General features: G+C 40.2%; 1 long non-coding RNA gene across 2 annotated transcripts in view; it reads left to right on the top strand.

The window, feature by feature from the left end:
- Positions 1 to 614: 614 nt before the first annotated feature.
- LOC311596894 overlaps positions 615 to 27422 on the top strand; it is a 170136-nt gene continuing 143328 nt past the window's right edge. The window contains exon 1 of one of the 2 annotated variants that reach the window (XR_014779022.1): positions 615 to 753. This is a non-coding gene — a long non-coding RNA (uncharacterized lncRNA). Of the gene's footprint in view, positions 754 to 1672; positions 1795 to 27422 lie in introns of those variants that run through there. The other variant, XR_014779023.1, reaches the window with a different exon arrangement.

Raw genomic sequence — 27422 nt, 5'->3', positions numbered from 1 at the left:
ATCAATCTTATTGATTTTCTCAAACAATTAACTTCATTTCATTGATTCTTTGTATTTTTTGTGTGTTTCTATTTTATTGATTTCAGCCTTGATTTTTTTTTTTTTAACTTTTGCTGTCTACTCATATTGAGTGTTACTCCTCCTTTTTGTTCTAGAGCTTTCAGGTGGGCCATTATCTTGCTAGTAGGAAATCTCTATCTCTCTTTCTTCCTTTATGTAGACTCCATGGTATGAACTTGTCTCTTGGACTCTCCTTTGTGTCCTAAAGATCTGAATATTTTGTGTCTTTTCATTTTCACTCCTTTCAAAAAAAAGTTTCAAATTTGTTTCTTAAGTTGTCTTTACCCATGTTTCATTCATTAGTAGTAACTTATTAGCTGTTTTAGAATTTCTATTGCTGCAAGGAAACAGCATGACCAAAAAGCAAGTTGGAGAGGAAAGGGATTATTCGGCTTATGCTTCTACACTGTTGCTCATCACCAAAGGAAGTCAGGAGAGGAACTCAAACATGGCAGAAACCCAGGAGCAGGAGCTGATGCAAACAACGGGCTTTTGTTCACTGACTTTCTAAGCCTGTTTTCTTATTGAACCCAGAACCACCAGCCCAGGGATAGCAGCCACAGTGGATTGAGCTTTTCTGGATTGATCACTAATTGAGAAAATGCCCTACAGCTGCATCTCATGGAAGCATTCCCTCGACTGAATCTCCCTCCTCTCTGATGACTCTAGCTCGTGTCGACACAGAACCAGTCAGTAAGTTGTTTCCACAAAAGTTTTTACTGTATGTTTTTGTTGATATGTAGCTTTAATCCACAGTGGTCAGATAGGATGCAGGGTGTTATTTTCATTTTCAGGTGTTATTCGAATGGGTCTGTCTTTAAATGTTACTGCGTCTTTTTCCCTCATAGATTTTTAATATTCTTTTGTTGTCTTGCAGGTTTAGTGTTTTGATTATATGACATATGGAATTTTTTTCTTGTCTCACCTATTTGGAGTTCTGTGTACTTTTTGTACCTTGATAGGCGCCTCCTCCTTTAAGTTTGGGAAGTTTTCTTCTATGATTTTGCTGAAAGTATTTTCTGGGTCCTGGCCATATTTTAATTTTTCTATTACTGCTATTTGTAGGTTTTTTTTTTTTTTCACAGTGCCCCAGATTTCCTGAATGTTTTGTATCTGGGCTTTTTTTTTTTTTTTTTTTTTTGAGATGTAATGTTTCTAAGTTTGACCGAAGTTATCAATTTCTTCTTTTACATCTTCTGTGCCTGAAATTGTTTCTTCCATCTGTTGTAGTGTGTTGGTGAGGTTTTCTGTAAGCACAACTTTCCTTCTTTGTGTGGGTTATCTCAGCCCTCTATTCCCACTCATTTGTTTTAGCCACAATACCTGGCAACCCTTTCTCCTTGGGACGCCCAGTGGCAATGGAGGTGGATTCGGAGGAGAGGCATCTATCTGCTGTCTGCTACTGAGGTGGGGGATGAAGCTAGAGAGGTCAGAATAGAAGGTGGGAAGGAGAGTGAACATTGCCAACCCATGTCCCTGGGCTGGGTGTCCTAAGTAGAAAGAGCTTCTAGGTGTAGGTGGCTGTTACAAAGAGGTGGTGGTGGTGGTGGGCGACCAATAGAGAGCTGAGAGGGTCCACACAGAGGAGGTAAAGTTGCTAGGGGATGGAGGTAGGGCAGGAGCCAAGGTACCTGCTATTACTGGGCTGGAGGTGAGCGACTGTTATGGAGGCTAGGAAGGAGAGTGAAAACTGCCTACAGGGTCCCAGTCTGGTGTGGCCACTGGGAATCTCAGGTAGAAAGCCCTTCTAAGTATGGAAGGCTGACACAAAGCACTGGGGATGGGTTAGAATGGAGGGCTGAGAAGGTCCACAGGAAGTGGGACAACCGGATCTCCTGCAAAGTTCTGTGGAGACACCAGAAAAAAAAAAAAAAAAAGAGGAAAAGTGGAAGGAGAGGCATCTGCAAGCCATCTGCCACAGGGCTGGGATGAAACTCTGTCACTGTATTTCGTAAGTGGGGAAACTGAGGTAAAGAGTAGCCGAGATACCACAGTAGGATTGGGTAACTCCAATTGGCACAGGAATTTAACTTTTAGCTGGTATTCTGTTTCACAAAAGAGACATTTCATTTTATTCATCAAAGTTTGAACTGACTGGCAGAGTTGTCAGTTAAGAGAAAGACATATATTAGGGGATAGGGGAGTATATCAAATAAGATATTTAGAATGTATGTAGTAGCAAGTGGTATATGTGCTCTACCTGAAACCCTCATGTTTTATTCCTAAGAAGGAATGGGTAAATGTCTATGTTGTTCATCAAAATGCCCACACTTGAACTTTTTTCTTCTTCAAATACGGCATCATATAGAAAATGGTCCACGTGGCTTACTTCCTATATTCAGGAGACAAATGGGTTAATTTCAAGAGTCTTTGGGTCTGATTAATTCAGTAGTGATTTACTAAAATGTTTGCAATGATTGTCTATAAGAAAGGTTTTTCCCAAAGAGGCTTTATTGTTAGCTAGATCTGTCTTATTTTTCCTTTTCTTTTATATGTGATTTTTGCCTGGGTCATTAAAACTCTTTAAACATTGGAAATTCATAACTGGTGAAGACTGTGATGGGTTGAGATGTCCTTACCACGGAATGGTGGCTGTAACCACAGGGTGTGGCATTAGCCTGCTCTGTGTCCCAGTTGCCCTGAAAGAGTTTGCAAGCTCAGGAAAACCACAGAAGTCCTCAGAGTTGGAGGATTTCTCTGCAACAGCAGGAGCTTCCAGAGTAGGCAATGTGCTTACGATAACAACATGTCTAACGCAGACTAAGAATATAACGTGGCATATTATTGTTATTACTGGCACTACCGTTTCTCTTTCTGATTGTTATCAGTTTTAGTTAATCAGATGGTGCCGCATAGTGAGCACTTTGAAGGTGATAACACGGGACTTCGGGCGGCAGTTGCTAATAGTGTTGACATCCTGGTAGTCCTCCAGTTTTCCACCTGCTTCTGGTACCCCTCCTCCTGCACTCGGCACTTCCTTTAATCTTCCATCCCAGATTCTGTTCAGCTTCTCGTGCTCTTCATATCAAGTTGTTCAGGGATGAATTCTTGGATCTCAGTCTGTACTCGCTCTCTTGGGAATCTCTTTTTATTATCACATTTACATTGTCTACTCACAAATTCATATCTCCAAGCTGGAACTCAATTATAGATTCATGTATTCAATTGCCTATTAACATCTCCACTTCGATATTTAATAGATACATTAAACTAATCATGCTAATAACAGAACACTTGGGTTTTCTCCAAAAATACGCCGTACCTGTCATCTTGCCCATCTTCAGATGCTATACAAACAAAACTCAAAGGAGTAAAACCCATGCAATCTTATAGCATTCTTTTTCCTCTCTTTTTCTTCATGTTTGATGTCACTGAGGATCAATTTCTTGCTAGTTCTCCTGCTGTAATCTTGATTGATTCAAGCCTCATTCATTCAAAATTTTATTTGTGAGTGTCTAATATGCTACATGTGTGAATGTCGCATGTGTGTATGCAGCTCCAGAGACCAGAAGAAGGTGCCGATCCTCAGTGTGGCGCTTTGAATGAGAACAGTCCCCACTGGCTCATATATTTGAGTGATTAGCCCCCAGTTTGTGAGCAGTTTGTGAAGGATTAGGAGGTGTGGCCCTGGTTGGAGGAGGTGTGGCCTTTTTGAAGGAGTGTACCACTGGGGCTGTTTCCATAGCCCATGTCAGGCCTAGTCTCTTCTCCCCCCTCCCCACCCCCACCTTTCTTCTGCTCTCTCCCTCTTATGGTGGGTCCTTTGTAAGCTCCCAGCTGCTGCTCCAGAGCCACGCCTCCCTGCCTGACGCCATGTTCCCCACCATAATGGCCTCACCCTCTGAACTGTGTAAGCAAGCCCTCAATTAAACCCTCAGTTAAATCTTTTCTTTTACAAACTGCCTTGCACATGGTGTCCCTTCCCAGGAAAGAAACCAAGACACACTCAGAAACTAGAGTTACAGGAAGTTCTAAACTCCCTGCCTGATGTGGGTGCTGGGGAATCAAACATGGGTCCCCTGGAAGAGTAGCAAGTCTTCTTCTTCTTTTTTTAAAATTTTTTAATTTTTTATTTATTTTTATTTTTTAATTAATTTATTCTTGTTACATCTCAATGGTTATTCCATCCCTTGTATCCTCCCATTCTCCCCTCCCTCCCATTTTCCCCTTACTCCCCTCCCCTATGACTGTGCCTGAGGGGGACCTCCTCCCCCTTTAACCACTGAGCTGTCTCACCAGGCCTGCAAGCTTCATTCTCACCCTTGCCTTCTAACTGGCTTCACTGCTCCCACTCTTACGCAACCCAGCCCTTTATCAACACAACACTTAGAGTGCTTAGAGTGGTCAGCTCAAAATTCAGCTAAGATCCTGTTCATGGCCAGTGGCCTCCCATTTTATTTAGATAAAAAATAAATTTTAAAAAGAAGTTGCCAGCAAAACTCCGGATAATCTTGACTACCTCTCCTCTCGGCTTCTCTGGTTCCCTTATTTTGCACACACTCTGTAGCCACACTTGCTTCCCTGCCTTCCCTGGTGTTTGGATGCACTCTCTTCTCAGACTGTCTACCGTAGCTCTTCCTTCTGCCTCCAATAGTATGCTCCCAGCACTTGGAAACGATATCTTCTTACTTTAAAAATCTTTGGCTATTATTTTTTTATTTAGTTTTATTCTGTGTGTATAAATATTTACCTTGTGTGTGCTGTGTGTGTATCTGGTGCCTGTAGAGATCAGAAGAGGAAGCTATGTGGTGTCCACAGAGGCCAGAGGAGAGAGCCACAACTCCATGTGGGTGCTAGGAACTGAGCCTGCAAGGGCAGCAAGTGTTCTTAACCACTGAGCCATCTCTCCAGCCTCTAACCACCCTACCTAGAAATAACTTCTCATTGTCCTGGAATTCCCATATCAAGTTAAGATGGACCAAGAAATGGTTGTATTACATTCCTGCAGAGCATCGACCACCTAATAACTACACATAATTTTAATATTTGTTTCCCAATTTGAACATGTAAGCTCTATCAGGAAGCAATTTGGCAGTTACAGCTACTACGAGCTTCCTGGCGCTAGAACAGCGCATAGCATTCATTGGTGGGGGAAAAAATGCTTCAGAGTGACATGGCAGACATTCAATAAACACTTCCTGAATAAACAGATGATTTATCATCCTTCATGGATTAAGCGTGGTGCTGTTGGTACTTTACCACTAATTGCAACCTTGGGGAGGCTTAGTAACATGCATTACTTCATTCTAGCTGTGTTTTAAGGAGTGAATTTTACTTCACTTACAAGGCAGACTTCAAATATATGACACACACGTATGCATACAAATCAGCTTCCACAATGATTTTTTAAAGTGTGTGTGTGTGTGTGTGTGTGTGTGTGTGTGTGTGTACACGATCTCCCCCTGCCCCCACCCATGTGCATGTGGAGACCAGAGGTTGATTTTAAGTATCCTCTATCATCTTCCAACTTACATTTGGGGACAGGAACTCTTACTTAACCTGGAGCTTGCCAGTTTCGCTCGCTGGCTGGCTGACCAGAGAGGGCCTGGGAGCCATTGTCTCTGTTTCCCTAAGTTCTGGGTTTCCAGGATGTGGCAGCTCCCACCTGGAACCAGGCTTTTCCATGGATGTCAGCTGGGGATCTGAACGCAGGTTTAGGCTTATAGTCAGCCATCTGCCCAGTCCTCATTCTGAGTGTTTTAGAGCAGAGAAACCAACACCTTTATCTGAGTTGTGTGGCCACAGAAACCACATCAGATCTTTTTTTTTCTTCTTTCTAGATAGAATTCTGCTATGCAGATCACAGTGACCTCTCACAATTCTCATGTCTTCTGCTTCCCAAGTGCTGGGACTCCTTGTCTGTAACACCAAGGCCAGCATCACATTGGTTTTTAACTCTCAACCATCACCAAACAGAAATGGAGACCATCCTAGCAATCTATGGAATTAGGAGGAGTTGCTCTCTCATCTCTTTAGCCTTTAATTATTTTCACATTCCACTTTCACTTGTGATGCCATTGTTACTGCAAACAACATAGATCAATACTGACGTTTCTCCCGGCTTGGGGTGGGGTGCAGGCAATAGCTGTCTTTACTGTCTGCTCTTTTCTTTCTATAAGCTGGGGGCACTATTATATGTATAGACTGTCCAAGGAGCAAAAGGCCAGACGTCACTCTGCATGGCAGCCTTGTGCTTACAGAGCTGTATCTTTGTTCATACAATTGAGTGATGTGTGGATGGCTGCATGTCATTTTACCTTCAGTATACTTCTGTTTAACTCCCATCATATTGAGCGCATTCTGGGTTTGATGCTTCAAGAAGAGGTGGTGTTAGGAGGAAAGCATTGACAGTTTGACAGGTTTGTAAGTTTGGACCCATCACCTACTTCAATGTGTGCATCTTCCACTAACAGTTCTGTAGTTCCTCTTTACAAGTGACAACTCGTGGGGGATTTGTGCTTTTGTTCTAGAAAGAAAGCATATTTCTGAAGTATCTGAAGTATCTAAGCTAATCTGTCTTTGAGATTTGGACAGGGTTCCTTAGCAACCTTCTTCTGTTCATTGAGTGCCTGGCTTATTAGATGAATGGAAATAATAAAGCCATGGCTATGCTGGCCTGATCATATCTGTCATCTTGTTCCAAGAAAAGACAGCAGCGTGTGGCCGATTTGGCTGCAGTTGGTCTTACTTGATGTTACTGTATGTCAAAGCAGCCACAGTGGATGAGCTTGGAAATGAAGTGATCTGGTTAATTGGCTACAGGTGATAGATAATGGGCTGGTGTTTCTCTTAGCAGCATTTCGCATATCTGCTTTGTCTCAAGTACTCTGTGATGTAAGGTGTTAAATTGTCATAGACTGGATGACAGTATATCCATCTGCTGGTGCTAGTAATTTGTTATAAAAGTTAGGAGTTACACTTTTTGTGCTTGGATTTGGACATTCTTAGAGAATGCTGTACGTTGGAGGACCCCAGACAATTTATCCTTTATCCAAACACCAAAGCATCTTGTTGTGAGGGTCCTGACACTCAGGTTGGGTCTGGAAACTAATTCTTTAAAAACTGTTGTCCTTGAGGAAGGAATGGAGTCCAGCTTTGGTAACATGAGCGTAGCAGAGAAGGCTACACATTTATTAAAATTCATTGTCTTCTCTTTCTGATCACATAGCTAGACTAATTTCCCCATTTTCTTTTGGTTATTTAAGATGATGAGACTAAGTTTTGTGCTAGGGAAATTTGAATGATTTGATAAGTATCAACTTGTTGCTAATGTGCTTAGGGCTTAAGAAGTGAGAATCTTCTCTCTGGTTGAGTGTAGGCATTTCTAGATGGAACCCCAAGGTGGAAATATCTGAAATTCCTAAGTAGGGATTGCTCAGCTAAGAATATCTATCTGTATTGGTGTATAACCCAACTCTCTCTGTCTCTGTCTCTGTCTCTGTCTCTGTCTCTCTCTTTCCCTCTCTTTTTCTTTCTGAATAAATGAGAATAGTTTTGGGACAAATAGAATATTGCAACAACCTGTTTATAGAAACAAGTGAAAGGTTTAAAAATGATTCAGTAATGCTGTGTAAATTTGAAGGTGTCATTGGAGTTGTTGAGGAAAAGAATTTGACATTATATTACTGTATTTCACACTCAACCCGTGGAACAAAGCCACCTTCATCCTCATAAGACAGTAAGACTCCAATGGCCTCTCTTTACCTTCTCTTCTGCTGTTCTACACCTGGCCACCATCTACTTTTGCTTTTTGATTTCATATTTCCATGTTGGCATTCTGTAAACTATTCTCAATGCTATAGCCAACAATTTTCTTTGAAAATATAACAACAGGCTTCTTGATATCTTTTGATTCCTCCTGTTATTTGAGTAGAGTCAATTCTATCATCTACAAGAAGCTCTACAATCTGCCTTGTCTGTTTCCTCCCATCCCATCTGTGTACCTTTCAACCCTACTATCTGACCCCTGCATCAGCACCACTGTCTTATGCAATGTCAGCATGCTTTCTCTCTTCCTCCCTCACTCCATGGGTAGCATGTCTTGTTATTTAACTTACTTATTTTTAATATATTGCTCTTTATATATTTTAATTTATTTTTCCTATATTTCTCAGTAGAATGGTGTACTGAAAATATATATAATGTATGGCACCCACACACACTTACACCTGCTGTTTCCAGTCACTTCTTCTCAATATTTATTGAATGAATACATTTCCAGGGAAATAGAACTAAAACCAAAAAATTAAAATTGGAATTTTTTCCCTAAGTAAATAAAACATTGACAGATATTTTTACGTGAATCTTTCTACAAAATATTTTAAAACACTGTTTTAAACACTGGTATTTCAGGAAGATCTTCGAGGACACTTACAGCCAAATGTAGCATCATAGACACCTATGTCCTGGATGTGGTGGGTGGCAGGATAAAGGAATTTATTCTGCCATCCTTGTAAATGTTACCTCTTCATTGGAAACATGGATGCTAGAGAGAAAGTGCAGCTTATTGGAAGGGCTTAGAGACCTTATGGTTATACAGCTCTGAGATAGTAAGAATTTAACTGATAATTATATGACATCATGCATCATCACTTTGCTAAAAAAAAAAAATCAGCAATGCTGTAACTTGAGCCATAAGCTTTAGGGAGACATGTTTTATAATACAGTGAATAATAAAGTTTAGGTGGGAAATATTTTGATTGTGTACCAGCTGCTCTAAAGAATTGTTGAATTGAAAAAAGGTGAAGTTAATAAAGTCAGTCTTTGAATTGCTTGGTTAACATTATCCATTTGTAAACACTGATTGGTTTTTCATTTGTGCCAGACACAGTTCTGGATAGCGATACAAGATAAAAATGTTCACTGCTTCTCTTTACAACTGGGATATGCTGGTGGGTGAATTAATAGTTACTTACTGTGTAAAAATATTGTGATAGAGTCATGCAAAGGGTACGTGGGAGGCAATAAGAAAGAAATAGCTAACCAATCACAGAAGCACAGTGTTTGTAGTAGCTAGGATATAAATGTGAAGAGACAGCATTGAAAAGAAAAGGCAGTATTCATGGTTACACACACACACACACACACACACACACACACACACACACACACCTCCCTATAGGTGTATATATAATCTCATAGTAATAATAACAATCCATACATAAGTATAGGTTTATACTATTTTAAGTTAATCAAATGGATAGTTGAATTCATAAGATATAGCATCCTCACAGGAGATTGTTGAATAGTTGGGGAAAAATGAGTTGAGGTTCAGGACAAAGGTTAGGGCTAGAAAGTACCATTTTGATCCCAGGAGACAATGGCTAAATCCATCAGTGTTAATGAGATCACTCAGAGAGTGAAGGTGAGGAGAGAGCTAAGAATAATTTTTTCTGGTTTCCTGTCAGGAGAGAAATCTGGGAAAGAAATTTTGAAAAAATATTTAGAGAATCTAAAGTAGAACCCAGCGACCAATTTGGAATGTCCAGGAGAGAGAGAGAGAGAGAGAGAGAGAGAGAGAGAGAGAGAGAGAGAGAGAGAGAGAGAGAGAGAGAAGCATAACCTTGTCAAATGTTTAGTGAAATCAAACAGAATGACAACATGGAAGGTACTATGGATGAAATGGGTGCTGCGGATAGTTTCAAGTGATGAGCAGGCTCCGTGTCCTAAAATGATTTTGTTACTCTTGAACATATCCTGGCAAAGGTAACGCAGGAAATAAACATCAGTCAAGTAACAAGTTATGGATGTGGCTTTTCCCTCCAGGTGACAAACACATCACTTAGTTTCTGTTAGTCTGTATGAGTTCCCTCTCTGCAGTTCAGGTTTTGATGGAGAACATATGATTTATGGATTCTTAACCATCAGCCGTATAATGCCGTGAAGAAGGTATAGTGTGGATCCAATTACACGGGCTCTGCCCTGGCCCGCAGCTCGTGTTTTCTTGCCGTCTTTCCTAATGCCTCCTCTAAAGCTCCTCTGTGGTTTTAACATCCTATACCTTTGACCTGCACAATATTTATCTTGTTGTGCATCATGAAGGGTCAAAGCACAGAAATGAATAAACGCCAGAAAATGACGTTCTAAACCACGTGGCTCATCTGTTTCTTACCAAGTTTTAGGGATGTCCTATAGGGCAAGTGGGAAGTAGGGCGGCAAGGTACTTAAGGATGCTGGTGGGATGCGCTCTGATTACTGGCTGGACAAAATGTGGATGAGCTAGCTGGTCTACGTCTAATCCTTTGTGGCTTCCTGTGTGACACACTGTAATGAAAACACCACCACAAATTACAACAATTGTCAAAGGAAGCTACCAGAAAAATTCTTTACTCTAGAGTTTGTTAACCAAAAGTAAATAGCATGTTGCAGGGTACATATAATTTTCTTGCCATCTATGGATATGCACAGAAGTTGAGCAAATTGAGATGATAAGAAAGGTGGAAACTTTTTGAAGTCAAAGGGTTGTGAGGACTGAGATAATATTGTAATATAAATAGGAGACATAGAAACCAGATCTAGCCGATGGACAGGACATTCTCCACCATTGAGTGGAGAATGGGGTCTGACTTTCATGCGAACTCTGGTGTCCCATATTTGACCATGTCCCCTTGATGGGGAGGCCTGGTGGCACTCAGAGGAAGGATAACAGGCTACCAAGAAGAGACTTGATACCCTATGAGCATACACAGGGGGAGGAGGTCCGCCTCAGTCACACTGGGGAGGGGAGTTGGGGGAAAGTGGGAGGGAAGGAGAAATGGGAGGATACAAGGGATGGGATAACAATTGAGATGTAGGACAGAACACTCTCCACAGTAGGGTGGAGAGTGGGATACTACTTTCTCACATACTCTGGTGCCTCACCTTTGACCATGTCCCCTGGACGGGGAGACCTGGTGGCAATCAGAGGAAGGACAGCAGGTTACCAAGAAGAGACTTGATACCCTATGATCATATAGAGGGGGAGGTAATCCCCCTCAGGAACGATCATAGGGGAGGGGAATAAGGGGAAATTGGGAGGGAGGGAAGAATGGGAGGATACAAGGGATGGGATAACCATTGAGATGTAAAAGAATAAATTAAATAAAAAAATATGAATAAATTAATAAAATATTAAAAAAAAAGAAATCAGTTGAAGGGCAAATTTCACTCATAGGGCTAAAAATCAATCGTAGTTACTTCATTGTTTTGAGACAGCATTTTACTAGGTAGCCTTGGCTGACCTGGAGCTTGCTATGTAGACTAGGCTGGACCCAAAATCACAGAGATCCCCCTGCCTCAGCTTCCTAAGTGCTGAGGTTGAGGAAGTGCCCCACCCTTCCTTGTTTTACATTTACTTGTGAATGACAAGAATTTAGTTTGAGTGTTGAAGGTAGTCTGATTTTATTTTCTATTCCTATCATTGTTTAAGAGATTTGGAGTGTGTGATGTACCAGCTAAATACGTAAAACTCTTTTCTATAATTTTTAAAAAGCATTTCGGCCCTTTTAAAGAGATTTGGGCCATGTCATGCAAACTCAAGTCATTTGAGAAATTAAAAAGGTCTTAACAGAACTCTTATGGAAGCCAGTGTTAAAGTAATAATAGACACAGTGCCAAGTGCTTTTCACAGGTTTTCTCATTCACTCTTCTCAGAATCTCTAGTCATGTTTCTTTGTTCTCTCTTGTTACATGGAAGGTGTCAGAGATGGTATATGCAGGGAGCACAGGGCAGAGTGATGGTCCAACCCAGAGTCTGTTTCCAGAGACCTGTCCTAGTGTTTAATGCTGGCCTGGCTTATGGCCAGTTCTGCACACAGTCTGGTGTCTCCCCTGCTTCATCCCACTAGAGCCTTATAAGAATGCAAAGCAGAAAAAGAAACACAGGAGCAATTGATAATTTGAAGATGAGGTCCATAGATAAATTAAGTGACTTATTCATGACCTCTTATACTCAAAAGGCAGACCAAATACATTTTGGGCACCTTGCTTCTATTTTAGACTGTTAACTCATTTTCTTAGAGTCTAGGACTTTTCCTTAGAGGCACAGAAATCAGTGAAATATTCCCCTTCATCTATCTCTCTGGGTATGAGTCATATATTTTAATATCATTAACTTTTGTCTTAAAGATAAACAGGAAAACAAATGAACTTCTCTTGGATTCATAATTTTAGAGGTGACTGGAAGGTAATCTTTAGGGGCCAGAAATAGATTTGGAAGAAAGCAGTTTTTGGCGTAGTTGAGGTTATCGCAGAAGAACCTGCTTTTCTGGAAATCAGCACCTTTGGCTTTGCTGTCAAGAAAATGAAACAAAGATTTTAATGTTTTTGGTTGAGTATGAAGGTTCCAGCCTGTTGCTGTCTTTTGATAGGCTCCTCCTCCTCCTCCTCTTCCTCCTCCCTCACGTCTCCTCCTCCTCGAAAACCTAGAGGGGTACAACCTAGGGCAACAGATCCATGCCTGCCTCAGCCATCACTGGAGATGCTGTCTCCTGCCCCACATGGGAACAAACACACAGACTCATAGCCAGACAATGTGCAGAGAGTGAGAGACCTTGGACCACTCAGCACTAAATTAAATGCCTCTATCAAATCCCTTCTCCCAGGGCTCAGGTAGCTCTGCAGAAGAGGCAACAAAGATTTTAAGAGCCAGAGGGGATGAAGGACAGCCTTTCTAAACAAAGCAGCAAGCACCATTACACACACAGAGCTCACAGAGACTGTTGTAGAATGCACAGGGCCTACATGGGGCTGTACTAGATAGGGTCCAAGAACTGAAAAGAGACTCCAAAGGTACCTCCAACAGATAGTCCCTTGTAAATGAAAAATTACTTTTCTACAAGGAGGGGGGTTTCACTGTTTTTTTAAAAACTTTACAGGTTGTTTGCATATATGTTATAGTTTCTGTTTTCTGTTTTTGTGGGATTCCTATGCATGAAAGCAGGCATTTGCATGTATATGTATTTCTCATGATTTTTCTTTAGCTTCCTTTCTTCTGTCTGTTTTATCCTATTCAACTCTTTTGTTCTGTTTTATTGTTATTTCCTAGAGGTCTGTTTTCTGGATGTGGATCCAGACGGGTAGGAAGATAGGAAGGAACTAGAAAGATTTGGGGAAATCAGAATATACCGTATGAAAAAACATTTTAATATAATGTTAATGTTAATAAAACAAAACAAAACAAGAACAACAACAGAAGCCACTAAAGTTAGAGAGGCTACAGAGGCTATCTCACACATCTAATCCCAGCACGCAGGAATCAAAGGCAGGTGGATCATGGAAATATCTAGGCCATCTTGGGTTATCCAATAAATTCCTGGACAGTTAGGGCCACATATCAAAACCTTGTCTCAAAATGAACTGTTAGAAAGTAAAAATAAAAAATGAAAACCAAACCAACCAACCAACCAAACAAACAAACAAAAAAAACCCAACCAGCTAAAAGGAACCAAAATCCCTTAACCAAAAACAAACAAACAAACAAACAAAACAAAAACCAAAACACAAGTAAAATAAATAAATAAATAATGCTATACAAGCCAACAAGCGTCTACTACCCCAAGACTTAAAGACTAGTTAGTTAGAAAACCACAGAATGTCTGTTCTGTGAAGAGCAGTAGGCAAAGGAGGCAGAAGACAGCTGGAACCTTGCCCAGCTTTCAAGGAAGGTGCTGTCCTGAACAGGAGGCAATATCGCAAGAACATTAATAGGAGACAGGACGTAAGAAACAGCACATGAAAACTGCTGAGTACTGTGCAGTTCAAAGAGGGTTGAGAGTGCATCTGGTTGGGGGGTGATCTAGGAAGTTTTGCTGGGTAGGTAAGGTCTCAGCAGAGAAGAGCTGTGCGTGAGGTGCCAGTAGGGGAAATTCTGACGATGCCTTTCCGTGAGAAAGAAAACAGGGAAAACTTATGCCTTGACTCTAGTTTATTAAAACTACAACCCACCTGATGCTTATCTGAAAAGAAAAGGAGAAACGTGAAACATAATAAAATTATATCTGAAGCCTTATATTGATGGCTGCTTTCTTCCAAGGAAGCTGAAGAACTGTGTCATCAAAATAATTGGAGCAGCTGTGTGTGCCTTGCAGTAGGTGAGGACTGGAAAGGATTCTAGTGTGTAAGTAAGTGCTCCTGATAGGAAAAGTCACGAGGCAGGCAGAAATAGAGTTAGTAAGATCTTCAGCTCCTTAGTAGCACAGAGTGGAATTTAAAATAGGAGATATTAATGAAATGAGAAGAAAAATGTCTTAGACCCTATTTGCGATCTACAATTTTCATACCAATTTCTTTCTAAATGTGTTGTTTCCAAAGGTCTTTACCTCACACACATCCAAAAACTATTTGCGCCTAATAAAAACCTCACAGCTCATCATGTTAGAATGCCTGAGACTCATTAAAACATACCCAGTGCATTCATTTCCAGTTATCAAGTAAATGAAAGTTCCAGAAGGTTCTTACGTCGAATAACCTCTATGACAGATGTGTGGCCACTCCCAAGGGCTCTCTTGTGCTGGTTACAGACATGAACTCAGTCCTTAGCTCATGGAGACCCTTGTCTCTCAGGACAGAAAAGAAGGCTTCTTAGGAGTTCTTACCCAAAGTGTTGAGGTTGCTGCCACTTAATTATGTTTCAAGGAACAAGGGGACTCTAGAGGGTAGGCTAAGAGAAGCCCGGGGCTAGGGGATCTGCAGTGAAGAAATCAGAGTTGACACTGGCCACATGGTCTTTAGATGCTATTGTCAGGGCACCGTAAGTGAAGTCTACAGCTCAGACAACTGGAATTTCCTTCTGAGTGAAAATAATGTTTTAATCGCTTGACTTAGAATCCTCCTAATTTAGTTTCCCTTGATTTGATAGCAAGAACCTTTTATAAGCTGAGAAAGAACTAACTGGTTAATCCATGTTAATCAAATATTGGGAAGGTCCTGAATGTAAATGGGTCCAGGGACTCATTTCAAGAGCTGAATCATTTGAATCTTTTAAGGAAAGAAGATTCTGAATTTCCTTCTTCCCACTTTGATCCTCCACTTCCTTTTTAGTTTTTTTTTTTTAAATAACTTTGTAGACACATACACATATATTTTAGTTTTTCATTAATTTTTTGAAACTTATATAAAATTTTATAATCATTTTCATCCCTTGTCCCTTCTCCCAGACCCACCGCCCATTCCATACTCAGCCAACATTATGACATCAGTTTTAAAACCCATTGAGTCCCAGTAGTGCTACCTATATACTCTGAGGTGGGTGGCCAAGTACCGGAGGGACCAGGCTATGAGGGAAAGTCATCTCCTTCATCAAGCTATCAATTGCCCAAAGAGCTAGGAAAGGGATGCCATCTCCAATTTCATACTTCATGCTGGGATTGTGTGTGTGTGTGTGTGTGTGTGTGTGTGTGTGTGTGTGTGTCTTGAGCTTGTGTAGGTCTTACATATGCTGTCATACTTTCACCAACTCTGTGAATTTATATACAACCAACCTATTGTGTCTCAAGACACCTTTATATTCTTGTCATCTCGCTCTTACGGTATTGCTTATCCCTTTTCTGCAATAATCCCCAAGTCTTGCTGTGATAATCAGAGGCAGGCAGATCTCTGTGAGTTCAAGGCCAGCCGGGTCTACACAGTAAGTCCAGGACAGCCCAGGCTATACAGAGAGACCCTGTCTCAAAAAACCAAACCAAACCAAACAACCAAACAAAAAACCCCGAGCCTTGATGGAATAGCGTGGTACAGATGTCCCGTTTAGGGCTGAGTACTCCACTATCACCTATTCTCTACATTTTGACCAGTTGTGACTTCCTGTGTTAGTCACCACCAATAGTAAAAAGAAGCTTCTTAGCTGGGTTTGAGTGATGCACTGATCAATGCTGTTTTAGTACCATGCCCCACTGGTGGTGTATTAGCAGTAGGTTCTCCCATGACCTGGCCAGGCCCTTGGCACTATTAACTGTGATAAATACGTGTTCTGTCTTGTGGAACTGGCCTCACATCCAATCAGAAAGCTGTTGGTAACTCCTACAGCAATCCTGCCACTATTGAACCAGGGGACAGAGCTTACCAGGCAGGTTATTACTGTACCTCACAGGGGTCATAACCGGGTAAGATGGTGGTTCTTTTACTACTCCTGCTGTGTCTATAGCACATCTCAGCACCATGAAAGCTGGCCAGTAGGGACAGAGCATTCAGGCCAATACCAGATGAGTTCTTCACATTCTATGTCTCAAGTATGTGATGTCTTCGGCAGTAACAGGGTCTTCTCATCAAGTTCTGGAAGGTAACCAAAAGCAATAACGCTAGCCTAAGATGATTGGGGGTTTGTGGAATCTCTCCAGTCAACAGTTCTAATTGAGGCACCTCTTTCTTGACACTGGTTATGTGGTGTCCACTCTTCTTATGTGTGTATGTGTTTATGATCTAGGGAGATTCCGGAGCGTTAGTTCCTCATCCAACTTTATCAGAAGTTATTTGGTGCTGGCGACCCTCCCTGTGCTCCCTTTTGTCCCCTGCCCTGCAGTGTCCACCACATTAATCCCCTTCGGTGCACTATTCCCCCCTCCTCCCTTCATGTCACTGTTCTCTATCTTCCCGTGATTGAAAGCCCCCATTCCCCGTTGCTCCTTACTAATTTCCTGACACCCGTGGCATTCAGAACGAGACACACATACCTAAATGTTCAAAACTAGCATCTACAAATGGGAGAGAACAAACATTTGTCTTTCTGAGTCTGGGTTACCTCACTCAGAATGATTATTTTCAGCTCAACCAATTTACCTAGGGATTTCACAATTTTATTTTTCCTAAAAGCTGAATAACTGTTTAAAGGCATTACCTTTTAAATTATTCGTTCATCCATCAGTGAGCATGTAGGGTGTTTCCGTTTCCTTACTATTGTGAACGGGGCAGCCAAGAACATGGGTGAGCTAGTATAGCTAAGGTAGACGTAGAGTCCCCTAGATACACGCTCAAGGGCAGCGTAGCTAGACCAGGCGGTAGATCTATTTCTAGCTGAAATTTTATTCTAAAATTCATTTATTTTTAGTTGTATGTTTTTTTCCTGCATGCGTGTCTGTGCATAGTGTATATCCCTGGTGTCTGCAAGAGGCCACAAGTGGCTGTCAGAGTCCCAGGGACTAGAGATAGAGACAGTTGCAAGTCACCACGTAGGCACTGGGAGTTGAACCTGGGTCCTCTGGAAGAGCAGTCAGTGATCTTACCTGGAGCCTTCTCTCCAGCTCATATTTCTAACTTTCTGAGACAGCCCCACACTGGTTTCCATAGTTACTGCTTTAGTTCACACGGCCACCACTAGTGAATAAGGGTTCTCCTTTCTGCATATCCACTTCAGCTATTTATCATCACGTTAAAGAAAATTAATTTTAAAAAGTAAAGAAAAAATGTGACTGGGGTAAGAGTTTTAATTTACATTTCCCTGATGGCTAAGAATGTTGAACATTAAAACAACAACAGCAATAACTATTTCTCAGCAACACATATTTTATCTTTTGGGGACTCATTTGGTTTCATGACCATTTTAAAATTTGGTTATTTGGATTTTTTATGTCTGTTTTTTTTTAAATTCTGTGTACATTATAGATAATAGCCCATTGTAAGATTTGTAGCTGGTAACTATTTTCCCCCATTCTGTAGACTGCCTTTTTATTCCAGTGATAGTATCTTTAGCTGTAAAGAACCCATTCGGTTCCATGTGGTTCCATTTGTCAGTTGTTGGTATTAATGCCCACACTCCTGTGATTATGTTCAGAAAGTCCTTTCCTGTGCCTATAGGATCAGGCATGTTCACTACCCTTTCCTTTGTCAGTTTCAGGGTATTGGGTGTTATGTTGAGGTCCTGGATTTATCTGAACTTGAGTATTATGCAGGGTGAGGCATAAGGGCCAACTTTTCATTCTTCCATGACACAGTGTTCCAGTTTGATCAACAACCTTTTCTCCAGTGAGTATTGTTGGATTTATTTTGTCAAAAATTGAGTAGCTATAGAAGTATGGATTTATATTAGTCATTGATTCTACTCCACTGGCCACTGGATCTATTTTTAATGCCAGTGCCACGTTGCTTTTTTTTTTTTTTTTAAACTATGTGTTGTAACTTGAAATCTGGTATGGCAACACCACATCGGTCTTGTTCTTTTTGTTGCTCAGGATTGCTTCTATTATTCTGGTTCTTTTGTGTGTTCATAAAAAATTTAAGATTATGTTTTTAACTTCTGTGAAGAACTGTGGTGGAATTGTGGGGATTACGCTGAGTCGGTACATTGCTTTTGGTGGGCTGAGTATGTAGAATGCTATTACCTTCTTGCACATCGTCTATATTATGTTAAGATAGATCCCTCACATCCCTAGGCTCTACAGGACCTCTATCATGAAGAGACGTTGGAATTTGTCAAAGGCCTTTTCTGCATCTAATGAGATGACCATGTGGCTTCCTTTCCTTTGGACTATGATTGCCTGTACTGATTTATGTATGTTTTACCATCCCCAAATCTCTTAGATGAAGCTGACCTGATCATGGTGAATAATCATGTCATTGAATTCAATTTGCAAATAGTTTAATGAGAATTTTTCCATCTCTGTTCACAAGAGATGGTCTATAATTTTTCTTTTTCAATAGGTCTTTGTCTGGTTTGGTATAAGGTAGTAATGATTTTTAAAAAAATAATATGTAAATGCCACTTCATTTCCCATTTTGCATCATATTTTGAGGATTATTGACAGTTTTTCTTAAAGGTCTGGTAGAAATTTTGCACTGAATCCATCTGGCTCTGAACATATTTGGAGAGGGGGAAGCAGAGGAGGGGGATTTTTAATTGCTGCTTTTATCTCACTGGATGTTATAGGCTTATTTAAATTATTTACTTTCTTAATTTATTTTTTTGGTCTTTCTTATTGTTGTTGTTGTTGTTGGTGGTGGTGGTGGTGGTGGTGTGTGTGTGTGTGTGTGTGTGTGTGTGTGTGTGTGTGTGTGTGTGTGCATGCATGTGTTTTGAGACAGGGTTTCTCTGTGTAACCTTGGTTGTCCTGGACTCACTTTGTAAACCAGGCTAACCTCAAACTCACAGAGATCTGCTTGCTTCTGCGTGCATGCACACTCATGTATATATAAAATCTTCATAAATTTCTTTGGTTGTTTTTCAATTTGGTCGAGTATATATTTATCAAATATACCATTGTGGTTCTCTGAATTTCTGGAGTTTCTGTTGTAATGTTACCCTTTTCATCTCTAATTTTCTTATTTGGATGTTTTCCTCTTTCTTTTCGGTAAATTTACTAAAATATTTGTAAGTCTTGTTAATACTTTAAAAGAATCAAATGCTTATTTTGTTCTTTTGTTGTTCTTTCTTGATTTCTATTTCTTTAAACCTCCCTGATTTTGACTCTCTCTTCTTGTGTGTTTTCTTGAGTGCAGTTTGTTCTTGTTTCTTGAAGGCTGTTATACAGGCACAAAATACTGTAGATTCCCTCTTTATGGTGCCTCCATTGGTTGCCCAGTAGGTTTTTAATGTGTTATGTTTTCATTTGCATTCAATTCTAGAAGTTTAAAACGTCCCTTTTGATTTCTTTCTTCACCTGATTGTCACTCAGCCACGTGCTATTTAGTTTCCATTAATTTGTATTATTTCACTAGTTGCTATTGCTTGTTTTAGCCAGTTTTAACTTATGGTGGTCAGATAGGATGCAAAATGTTATTTTTGTTTTCCTATGCTTGTTAAACTTTCATTGTGTCCTAAGATTGGGTTGATTTTGGAGTCTAGATGAGTTGGTTGTAGGGTTCTTTGGTCCCTATTTGGGAACAGGGGCCAAAAAGCAGGAAAGGGTGGATCTGTCGGTGAGAATGGGCTCTTTATCTGGAGAAGAGGGCCAGGGCGTGGGCCATAGACTGGGCAGAGTTAAGAGCAGAGTCTAGAGTCCTTACCTGGAGTGCAAGTGGAGAGCAGGCTGCTGGGATGGGTGGGTGAGGTTAGTGCTTTGAGTCTGTAGCCCCTGTCTGGATACCAAGCCTAGGCCATGGGTTTCTAGTTCCTTTTAAACATACAGACATTATATTTTAAATAAGTTTTAAGTTCATAGCCAGAGTGAACTAAATATAGACTACATGTCTGTCTGATTCTACACATGCATGTATACAATATGTGTAGCCTCTCACTATTCAGACCCCCAGCCACAGGAACATTTGGTATCATCAAGATCTCCATTTGTAGCTTGTTATCACCCACAGTCCAAGGTTTACATAAAGTTTCAGTCTCGTGCATGCTCTATGGCTTTATCAAATGTATCTCAAACTGAAATAATCAGAGTACGTTCACTGTCCTTCCTCCAGTTTCCCTACCTGCCTGCTTTCCTTTCTACTCCCGGCAAACACTTAGCTCTTTATAGTTCATTTGTTTCCATTTACAGACTATTATATAGTTGGAATGGCATCACATAAAGTTTTCTCAGTTTCCAGTTAACCATAGACATTTAAGTCCCTCTGTGTCCTTTCACTGATAGGTCCTCCATCTCCATCTCTGTTTCTCCAGTGCCTGGTATATTTACATAATGAATGACACATAGTTGTTTCTAAGTTTTAGAAGTTTCAAGTAAACCTACTTAACATTGGTCTTCAGGTTTTTGTGTGAAGGTAAAATGTTTTCCCCTCTGTGTAATAACTGGGGAGGTCAGTGTTGCGTTTTATGGTAAAGGTCTATTCAGGTTTCTAGGAAACTATCAAACTTTTTCAAGCTACCAGTTGCATTTTCAATTTGTATCAGCAACAGATGGGAGTTCCTGTTTGGAGTCTTGGTCAAACTTTTCCCAGCATTATATGTCCTTATTGATTCATTCTCACTATGTTGATAGGTGTGTGCTAGTGTTTGTTTTTCAATTCAGCGATGAAATGTATGCTGTGAGTATTTTCATTTGCTTGTTAGGTACTTATGTGTCTTGTCTTCTTTTTCCTTCTGTGGTTGTGCTGAGGTTAGTGTTGGGACAAAGAGAATGCTAAGCCCGTGGTCTACCACATAGGTACATGTCCAGTTCCTATTTTGGCCACTTTACTAGGAGTCATTTACATATTCTGGATAAGTGTCTTTAATCTGAAGATATTTGTGAAAAGAATTCACAATGCAGTTCAGTCACGAGTGGTCAGCTCTAAACACAGACTCACATGAGCAACACAGGATGGACTCAACATGATCTCCCTTTCTCTCCTGTGTGTGTAACACTAATAATTACAGAGTAGGTGGTGAACTGGAGAGCGAGTGGATGGGATAAGGGAAGAATTGGAGAAGGGAGAGAGAGAGAGGGGTGGAGATGACATAAACATGTACTCACATATAAAAGTCTCAAAAGTAAAATAAATGAGAGAAGAGAAAGGAGCATTTTGAACACAGAAGGGTGAGGAATTCTTGTCATTATTGTTTTCTTTTCTCTGTCCCACTTTCATATCCTTTTCATATTGTCTTTTTCAGGGCATATATTGTCTAGTGCAATGAAGTTTAGTTTAAAGATGTGAACACATTCTTACTAGGTTTAAAGTGGACATTTGAATTTAAGGTTATTTGTTTTCAACTGCCAGTACTTTCCTGGATGGGCTTTTGGCCAAAGCCAAAACTGGTAGAATGCTGTCATGTGTTTCATTCCTACCATCAAGGAGTGGGAGTTCCTGCTGCTGACTTCAGGATTCCTTGAGCTGGTTTTGTGACTGCTAAATCTTTTCCATGATTTCATTTTTTATCTTGAATAGAATTCCACCTAACATGTCTTGAATATACTTTTCTTTCTGAGATTGTTATGGATTTAATCAGCTTATATTTCCAATCTGACATAAGACCTGATTCATCACTGAACAGATGGTATTTATAGAAGCCCATTTTATTTAATGGCAAACTATCTTCTCTCTGAAATTTTATTTGAAAGATACTAAGAAAAAGAAAGTGGTACATTCAAAACTATGGTGTTCCAAACTAAATAAGAGTGCATAGACTCCATTTTAAAACTGTAACTGCTTTAGTATTTTTCTAAAAAAAATCTTCTACCAATGATTAAATATATAATTAAGCCTATTTTTGTAGTAGCTAATTTAATTTTATTATTAGCTTTTCAGGAACAATATGAACAAAGTCTTTTCATGATGTGTCCCTGGAAAGCAAATGTCAGCTGTCAGTTTTATCACAACTGAGATCTTCGTGGTGAAATCCAACAATGCTAACTCCTTCTTCATTTCATGTACTAACACTTTCTGAATGTAATGACTTGATTTATTCATTTAACCACTGTTTACTGAGTGCGTACCTTGGGCAGAGCATTATTTTAGACACTAAATATAAATGAAGTCATTCCAGATTCTGGCATTCAGCTCTAACAATTTATTCTGTGAAAAACATTTACAAGAATGAATCATTCACACAGTTACAAAGATTATATAATGTTTCATTGTAGAAGGAGAAAATAAAAGCTCTCCTCCTTTTAACCTTTCTTTTGTATCAAATTCCCCAGGGTTAACTACTTTTCATATACTCAAAGATATAATTTATGCAGATATCAGATACAAATATTCATTTGCATAAACTATAACAGAATCGGACAATACTATAGAATTGTTTGCCAATTTGCTAGTGAGCTATATAAAGAATAATTAAAGGCAAAACCATAGTTTTTCTATTACTCTGTAGTATTAGAGATAGACCATGTCAGTATTATTATGTTCTGTATTTAAAATCTAATTTGTATTTCTTTATTTTAATTTCAAATCTGTCTGTATATATAGTAAGTGTATAGCACCTACACAGAATGTTGTATTCCTAGGCCTTAATCATCAATAATTCAAAAGCTAAAAATGTAGCCTTGTAGCAATCATTGATATTTAAAAATCATTGTGTTTAATCTTTACATACCAAGAAAACTTGAATATTTCCATGTGACTTTTTTGTTTCATATGTAGTTTATGCTCACTGTAGCTAGTAAGTTTTAGAAGCCTGCTATCAAACCTTGTTTTCCCCTTAGAAATGCCTTTTATGGTGCCATCTTTATTTGCTCAATAGAAAACATGAACACCAAATAATTTGCCTTTATTGGCAAGCTAAGCTATTGTTATTTTTATTCTGTGGTTATTTTTATTAATGAATGCCTACATGAACAAAATAGCATACCAGTTACTATCTATTGATCTTTAAGTAAGTGAGAACAATTGTATGCATTACGACAATAAAACCCAATAATATTTTTAGAATGCTTTTGAGTATTTGGTCATGTAAACTTGGGGACTATTAAACACAGTAAGAAATTAACCTCTACATTTCAATGGCCTAGCCCAGTAGCAGCAGTATGAGGCTGTTGCTGTTTATTCCATGGAGTGATATGGGGATCCAGGCTCCTGTTGTCTGATAGACCCACAATCCCATAGGATATGGGAGATCTTTGCAGCCGGTCTGTGACAGGCATATACCTACTGCAATCTTTCACCTAACAGAGTATTTGGGAGATATCAGGTTAGATACGTGGCCTGCAGTCTTAAGGAGTGGTTCTTAAGTTAAAAGAAAAATGTGTGTGTGTGTGTGTGTGTGTGTGTGTGTGTGTGTGTGTGTATGTGTGTGTGTGTGCATGTGTGTGACAGTGGGGAGGGTAGCCATGGTGGCATTTCTAAAGAAGAAGAAAAACAAACCTTATCTTGGAGTACTGGAATTTCATCAAGAAAACCTATCAATTTTTAAAATAATATTTTATTGAGTCTTTGAAAATTCCATATAATGTATTTTGATCCTATTCAACCCCCGACTCCTCCAATATCCACTTTGTCCACCCTTTCCTTTATACTCACCCAGTTTTGACACACACCCCTCCTGCACTGAGCTTACTTCATGTTGGCTAACTATCCCTGAATGCGGGGCCTGTCCTGTGGTGTGGTCCATCAACTACTCCTGAGTGCGAGGCCTGTCCTGTGGTGTGATCCATCTACCACATCACTAAAGAAAACTGGCCACTTGTCTCCCAGCAGCTATCAAAGGCTACTGGCTCTTCAGCTAGTTGTGTGATTTTTTTTTTTTTTTTTTGCTTATTTTACCCCCTCCTTGCTGTGTTTTGTTTGTTTGTTTGTTTGTTTCTTCTGGCTTGAGCTTCAACAAATATTGTGCATGCTGTCAGCATTACTGAGAGTTCATATATACAACATCCCTACTGAGTCCAGAAAACACCATTTTCCTCCACCTTTGACTCCAAAAACCTTTCTGTCTCCTCACCATTAAAGTGGCCCGTGCCTTCTTGAGAGGGTGTGATCTGTCTGTCCCGTTTAGGGCTGAGTACTCCACAATCCATTGTCCTCTGCATATTGTTCAGTTGAGGGGCTGTGTCAATTGACTATTGCAAGAAGAAAATTCTCTGGATATTTGTCTGGGAGAGAGAAGGGAAACCGAGGTGGGCATCTCTGGAACAAGCTGGAGACCTGAGACAGGATAGGGCCCCAGGCAGGATATGGGAGGGATTCTACCTGAGTCTCCCAGCAGAGGGGACGTGGAGACTGAAGTGGCCACCTCATAGCCAGGTAGGATTTGCAGTGGAGTGAGGGGGACACCAACCCACCCACAAAACCTTCTACCCAAAATTTTCCCTACCTACAAGAAACGCAGGGGTAAAAGATGGAGCAGAGATTGAAGGACTGGCCCACCGATGATTGTCCTAACCCGACACCCATCCCATAGGAGAGAGCCAACCCCTGACACTATTAATGATACTCTGCTTGCAGACAGGAGCGTAGCATAGCTGTCCTCTGAGAGGCTTCATCCAACAGCAGATCAAAATAGATGCTGAGACCCACAGGCAAACATTAGGCAGAGCTCAGGAGTCTTGTTTTGGGGGCTAGAAGAAACTAGGGGCCGACAGAGTCAACCAACCTAGACCCATGGGGCTTACAGAGATGAAACACCACCAAACAGCAGGCATGGACTGAACCTGGGCCCTGACACAGATGTAACTGATGGGCAGCTTGGTCCTCATGTGGGTCCTCTAGCAAGTGGAGACAGGAGCTATGTCTCACATGGACTTGATTGCCTGCTTTTAGATCCCTGGCCCCTAGATGCTGCCTTGACTGGACTCAGTGGAAGAGAATCTGCTTAGTCCTTATGTGACTGGATGTTCCAGGGTAGGTTGGTCAAGGGGGAAGTGAGTGGGAGGGCTCCTCTCTTCTGAGGAGAAGGTGAATGGGGAAAGGAGAAGAGGGTAGGAGGGTGGGACTACGTGCAGAGGAGGGAGGGTTAGGCCAGTAAAATAAAATAAAATAAAATAAAATAAAATAAAAGTAAAAATCCACTCAGCCATGAAATTCATGAGCCTTGGCAAAAGCTTGGTTTTTTTTTTTAAGACTCAAAAAACAAAACAAAACAACCAAACCAAATAAAAACCAAACCAAACCAAAAAACCAAAACCCAAAAAAACATTTTGATACTTCCTTCTTTTAGTTTGGAGGTGACAGAGACACCTGGGAAGGTATATTACACTTACTACTTTAGAAGTTACTACTTCATATTACATATTTCAGTTATTATTTCAGTTGTAGTCAAGAGAATATTGAAAAGGCAGAGAACTTCCATGGTAAATGTAGTTAAAAAAAAAAAAAGGATCTTCCCACAGTGTGAAACTTGGATCTTCTCTTGCAGAGGACTGCCCCCACCCCTGTGTCTACCAGACCCCAGAATGTCTGCACGTTGGTATTTCAGACTTGGCCCAGGCCCGTGGGTTCTGTGGAGCACTCACACATCTTCCTTCCAGTAGGACTTTTTTTTAAAAGCTATGGTTACTATTACTGCGCATGGAATGAGTGTGGGACAGATGGGTTCACATTTGAAAGTGATTTGGAGATGATTCCGAATCTGTCTTATAATGGACTTTGATGAGGATGCCAAGAGGATGGGCCTTTGACTCCTTTTTTTGGGATCTTGAATGGAACCCAGATGTGGAAAGAAGGGAGCAAAGGAAGAAAGGAGGGTTTGGGGGAGGCGGAAGAACAGACAGTGACATATTGATGCTCACTCCATGTTCCATGTGCTTTTCTGAAGTTTCCTATCATGTGCGGCACCATCCCTTGACAAATCTGGTGCGACACAAAGAACAAGGCATGGGATTGGGAGAAAAGGCTAAAAGAGAAAAGCTGGCCACGTTCCAGAGCAGCCTAATTCTTACAACCTCACCTAGTAATGGCACAGACTCCATCACCGCAGACTTAAATGAAAGCAGGTGGAATCTTAAGAGCATGTAGAGCGAGCGTGGGGTAACTCAGCTCGTCCTCACTGTAGTCCCGAGATGGACTTATCACCATTCTTATTTCATAAGCAGGGGAACGCAGTGAGGAGGAAAGAAAGCTAAGATGGTTTTTAGTGGCGAAGCTGGTGTAAGTGGCCTAAAGCAGATTCATAAACAGAGCAGGAGGCCAGGTCAGGAAGTGTTTAAGGGCCAAGGTAAGAACACCAGAATGCTCTGCCGTCTACCAGGTCACATGGTCACCTGAAGAGAAGTCAAGGGAGGGGACATCAGGGACTGGTGGTCTCCAAACACACTTCACGGATTTGTCTGACTACGTGACGGCTATGGAGGGAAAGAGCTTAGGATTTGTTTGTATTTCAAGCTGGTTTGTATTTCTGTACTCCCCTTTTGTATTCTGATCAAGAACCTATATGGAATGCATTTAGCTAAAGTACATAATAGGTACTTGATAAATCAAATTTAAAAGTTCAAATACTAGCTTACTACTATATACAATTAGTGGAAGAAAGGGAATTATACTTTGAAATCATCTGAGGAAATGATTATTCTTTGTAACATATTTTTACGGGAATGGAATAAATAGAAATGTTGATGTGTTGGCATTTGACAATTGTTTCTCTTTAAAATGAGTTTAATGTATTCTACTTGAAATAGATTTGCTCTTAGTGCCACCAAACTATGAATCCCATAAAATAATGAGGTGTCATTTGCTATATTTTGTGATAAGAGGCACTCAATTTTATTGTGTAATAGATGAACTGTTTCTTTCTATTAAACATCAAATTGGAGGTCAGTACTCTTACTTTATTATTATTATTATTAAAGTTCTAGTTACCCATTAGCTTATTATTCTGAGGCCTTTCCTGTATTTTTAAATTTCAAATTCTAATAGTCATTACTAGAAACTCAGAGGAAAAAAGTAAAAGTCTGTCAACCCTAGTAACATTAGTCATGCTACATTTAAAAATATTATTAAAAATAATATTAATAGTTTATATTATGATAATGCCAATTTTCTTTTAAGCCTTTCATAAAAAGATGATGTTTACCTAGAAAATGGAACCAAACATAAATGGTGCCTTATGATGAACACTGGCATTTTATTTTTTTTTTCTTTTGGAGATTTTAATATAG

The sequence above is a fragment of the Acomys minous genome, assembly GCF_964271855.1.
Source record: "Acomys minous genome assembly, chromosome: 4".
Lineage (NCBI taxonomy): Eukaryota > Metazoa > Chordata > Mammalia > Rodentia > Muridae > Acomys > Acomys minous.
The sequence above is the reverse complement of the archived record's forward strand: the minus strand, read 5'-3'. Positions and strand labels throughout refer to the sequence as shown.